The sequence below is a fragment of the Aulonocara sp. 'chitande type north' Nkhata Bay genome, unplaced genomic scaffold (genome assembly GCF_057382095.1).
Source record: "Aulonocara sp. 'chitande type north' Nkhata Bay isolate Kocher_YH1m ecotype deep benthic unplaced genomic scaffold, A_spYH_male_GT1.1 unmapped_scaffold_38, whole genome shotgun sequence".
In the NCBI taxonomy this organism is placed as follows: Eukaryota; Metazoa; Chordata; class Actinopteri; order Cichliformes; family Cichlidae; genus Aulonocara; species Aulonocara sp. 'chitande type north' Nkhata Bay.
This window is the reverse complement of record NW_028234370.1, coordinates 5,001-10,000: the sequence shown is the minus strand read 5'-3', so window position 1 is coordinate 10,000 and position 5,000 is coordinate 5,001.

Sequence of the window (5,000 nt, the reverse complement as noted above, 5' to 3'; positions counted from 1 at the left end):
GGGGGAGTAGAGCAGAGGAGTATGTTGGTCCCCGGGGCCTGCTGGAGGTCCAGGTCCATGCCCGATGTGAGTAGCAGCAGGGCCAGCGCGCCAAGGAGCACATCTTTTTCGACCGTAAAGGGAGACAGGAGGCCGACTCACTGCCTCGGCTAAATGGAGAGGGAATTTCAGCAGGGCCAGGGCAAAAGCATGGACCTTTTCAGCTGTAAGGGAGGCAAGAGCAAGGTGTGATGTAGGTCCCCGGGGCCTGCTGGAGGTCCAGGTCCATGCCCGATGTGAGTAGCAGCAGGGCCAGCGCGCCCAGGAGCACATCTTTTTCGACCGTAAAGGAGACAGGAGGCCGACTCTCTGCCTCGGCTAAATGGAGAGGGAATTTCAGAAGGGCCAGGGCACAAGCATGGACCTTTTTCAGCTGTAAGGGAGGCAAGAGCAAGGTGTGATGTAGGTCCCCGGGGCCTGCTGGAGGTCCAGGTCCATGCCCGATGTGAGTAGCAGCAGGGCCAGCGCGCCCAGGAGCACATCTTTTTCGACCGTAAAGGGAGACAGGAGGCCGACTCACTGCCTCGGCTAAATGGAGAGGGAATTTCAGAAGGGCCAGGGCACAAGCATGGACCTTTTTCAGCTGTAAGGGAGGCAAGAGCAAGGTGTGATGTAGGTCCCCGGGGCCTGCTGGAGGTCCAGGTCCATGCCCGATGTGAGTAGCAGCAGGGCCAGTGCGCCCAGGAGCACATCTTTTTCGACCGTAAAGGGAGACAGGAGGCCGACTCACTGCCTCGGCTAAATGGAGAGGGAATTTCAGCAGGGCCAGGGCACAGGCATGGACCTTTTTCAGCTGTAAGGGAGGCAAGAGCAAGGTGTGATGTAGGTCCCCGGGGCCTGCTGGAGGTCCAGGTCCATGCCCGATGTGAGTAGCAGCAGGGCCAGCGCGCCCAGGAGCACAACTTTTTCGACCGTAAAGGAGACAGGAGGCCGACTCTCTGCCTCGGCTAAATGGAGAGGGAATTTCAGAAGGGCCAGGGCACAAGCATGGACCTTTTTCAGCTGTAAGGGAGGCAAGAGCAAGGTGTGATGTAGGTCCCCGGGGCCTGCTGGAGGTCCAGGTCCATGCCCGATGTGAGTAGCAGCAGGGCCAGCGCGCCCAGGAGCACATCTTTTTCGACCGTAAAGGGAGACAGGAGGCCGACTCACTGCCTCGGCTAAATGGAGAGGCAATTTCAGCAGGGCCAGGGCACAGGCATGGACCTTTTTCAGCTGTAAGGGAGGCAAGAGCAAGGTGTGATGTAGGTCCCCGGGGCCTGCTGGAGGTCCAGGTCCATGCCCGATGTGAGTAGCAGCAGGGCCAGCGCGCCCAGGAGCACATCTTTTTCGACCGTAAAGGGAGACAGGAGGCCGACTCACTGCCTCGGCTAAATGGAGAGGGAATTTCAGCAGGGCCAGGGCACAGGCATGGACCTTTTTCAGCTGCAAGGGAGGCAAGAGCAATGTGCGATGTAGGTCCCCGGGGCCTGCTGGAGGTCCAGGTCCATGCCCGATGTGAGTAGCAGCAGGGCCAGCGCGCCCAGGAGCACATCTTTTTCGACCGTAAAGGGAGACAGGAGGCCGACTCACTGCCTCGGCTAAATGGAGAGGGAATTTCAGCAGGGCCAGGGCACAGGCATGGACCTTTTTCAGCTGTAAGGGAGGCAAGAGCAAGGTGTGATGTAGGTCCCCGGGGCCTGCTGGAGGTCCAGGTCCATGCCCGATGTGAGTAGCAGCAGGGCCAGCGCGCCCAGGAGCACATCTTTTTCGACCGTAAAGGGAGACAGGAGGCCGACTCACTGCCTCGGCTAAATGGAGAGGGAATTTCAGCAGGGCCAGGGCACAGGCATGGACCTTTTTCAGCTGCAAGGGAGGCAAGAGCAATGTGCGATGTAGGTCCCCGGGGCCTGCTGGAGGTCCAGGTCCATGCCCGATGTGAGTAGCAGCAGGGCCAGCGCGCCCAGGAGCACATCTTTTTCGACCGTAAAGGGAGACAGGAGGCCGACTCACTGCCTCGGCTAAATGGAGAGGGAATTTCAGCAGGGCCAGGGCACAGGCATGGACCTTTTTCAGCTGTAAGGGAGGCAAGAGCAAGGTGTGATGTAGGTCCCCGGGGCCTGCTGGAGGTCCAGGTCCATGCCCGATGTGAGTAGCAGCAGGGCCAGCGCGCCCAGGAGCACATCTTTTTCGACCGTAAAGGGAGACAGGAGGCCGACTCACTGCCTCGGCTAAATGGAGAGGGAATTTCAGCAGGGCCAGGGCACAGGCATGGACCTTTTTCAGCTGCAAGGGAGGCAAGAGCAATGTGCGATGTAGGTCCCCGGGGCCTGCTGGAGGTCCAGGTCCATGCCCGATGTGAGTAGCAGCAGGGCCAGCGCGCCCAGGAGCACATCTTTTTCGACCGTAAAGGGAGACAGGAGGCCGACTCACTGCCTCGGCTAAATGGAGAGGGAATTTCAGCAGGGCCAGGGCACAGGCATGGACCTTTTTCAGCTGTAAGGGAGGCAAGAGCAAGGTGTGATGTAGGTCCCCGGGGCCTGCTGGAGGTCCAGGTCCATGCCCGATGTGCGTAGCAGCAGGGCCAGCGCGCCCAGGAGCACATCTTTTTCGACCGTAAAGGGAGACAGGAGGCCGACTCACTGCCTCGGCTAAATGGAGAGGCAATTTCAGCAGGGCCAGGGCACAGGCATGGACCTTTTCAGCTGTAAGGGAGGCAAGAGCAAGGTGTGATGTAGGTCCCCGGGGCCTGCTGGAGGTCCAGGTCCATGCCCGATGTGAGTAGCAGCAGGGCCAGCGCGCCCAGGAGCACATCTTTTTCGACCGTAAAGGGAGACAGGAGGCCGACTCACTGCCTCGGCTAAATGGAGAGGCAATTTCAGCAGGGCCAGGGCACAGGCGTGGACCTTTTCAGCTGTAAGGGAGGCAAGAGCAAGGTGCGATGTAGGTCCCCGGGGCCTGTTGTCGTACCATAGGCACGAGTGGTGTGTGTGTGTGGCAAAGAGTTTCTGCGCAGTGTACCAGGGGCACGGGGAAAGGTTGTTGTACCATAGGCACGAGAAAAGTTGTCGTACCATAGGCACGAGAAAAGTTGTCGTACCATAGGCACGAGGAGAGTTTGTGTGGCAAAGTCCTACTGAGCGGTGTACCAGGGGCACGGCGAAAAGTTGTTGTACCATAGGCACGAGAAAAGTTGTTGTACCATAGGCACGAGAAAAGCTGTCGTACCAGGGGCACGGAGGAAAGTTGTTGTACCATAGGCACGAGAAAAGTTGTCGTACCATAGGCACGAGGAGAGTTTGTGTGGCAAAGTGCTACTGAGCGGTGTACCAGGGGCACGGCGAAAAGTTGTTGTACCATAGGCACGAGAAAAGTTGTTGTACCATAGGCACGAGAAAAGCTGTCGTACCAGGGGCACGGAGGAAAGTTGTTGTACCATAGGCACGAGAAAAGCTGTCGTACCAGGGGCACGGAGGAAAGTTGTTGTACCATAGGCACGAGAAAAGTTGTCGTACCATAGGCACGAGGAGAGTTTGTGTGGCAAAGTGCTACTGAGCGGTGTACCAGGGGCACGGCGAAAAGTTGTTGTACCATAGGCACGAGAAAAGTTGTTGTACCATAGGCACGAGAAAAGCTGTCGTACCAGGGGCACGGAGGAAAGTTGTTGTACCATAGGCACGAGAAAAGTTGTCGTACCATAGGCACGAGGAGAGTTTGTGTGGCAAAGTGCTACTGAGCGGTGTACCAGGGGCACGGCAAAAAGTTGTTGTACCATAGGCACGAGAAAAGTTGTCGTACCATAGGCACGAGAAAAGTTGTCGTACCATAGGCACAAGCAGTGCGTGTGTGCGTGCGTGCGTGCGTGCGTGCGTGTGTGTGTGTGTGTGGCAGTTCTTCTGCGCAGTGTACCAGGGGCACATTTCAATGTGCTTTCTGGAGTACCAGGGGCACGAGGATTTTGCCAGTGGTGTTCTGCTTTGTTAGTGGGAGGGGGCTTAAGTGTGGGTCCCCGGGGCCTGCTGGAGGTCCAGGTCCATGCTAGATACGTGGTACAGGGTAACTGCAGGAGGGGGGGGGGGGGGGGGGGTAATGTGGGTTCACGGGGCCTGCTGGAGGTCAAGGTCCATGCTGGATATGCGCTGGAGCGTAACTGCAAGAAAGGAAAGCTAGTGGGGGAGTAGAGCAGGGGAGTATGTGGGTCCCCAGGGCCTGCTGGAGGTCCAGGTCCATGCTAGATATGTGGCACAGGGTAACTGCAGGGGGGGGTAATGTGGGTCCACGGGGCCTGCTGGAGGTCCAGGTCCATGCTAGATATGTGGCACAGGGTAACTGCAGTTGGGGGGGGGGGGGGGGGGGGGGTATTGTTGGTCCACGGGGCCTGCTGGAAGTCAAGGTCCATGCTAGATATGTGGTACAGGGTAACTGCAGGGGGGGGGGGTAATGTGGGTCCCCGGGGCCTGCTGGAGGTCCAGGTCCATGCTAGATACGTGGTACAGGGTAACTGCAGGAGGGGGGGGGGGGGGGGGTAATGTGGGTTCACGGGGCCTGCTGGAGGCCAAGGTCCATGCTGGATATGCGCTGGAGCATAACTGCAAGAAAGGAAAGCTAGTGGGGGAGTAGAGCAGGGGAGTATGTGGGTCCCCAGGGCCTGCTGGAGGTCCAGGTCCATGCTAGATATGTGGCACAGGGTAACTGCAGGGGGGGGTAATGTGGTTCCCCGGGGCCTGCTGGAAGTCAAGGTCCATGCTAGACATGTGGTACAGGGTAACTGCAGGGGGAAGGGGGGGGGGGGGTAATGTGGGTCCCCGGGGCCTGCTGGAGGTCAAGGTCCGTGCTAGATATGTGGTACGGGGTAACTGCGGGGGGGGGGGGGGGGATCTAATGGGGGACTAGATCAGGTGAGGATGTAATGGCCAGTTCGACAGCAGCACATCTTTTTCGACCGTAAGGGAGAGAGGAGGCCGACTCTCTGCCTCGGCCAAATG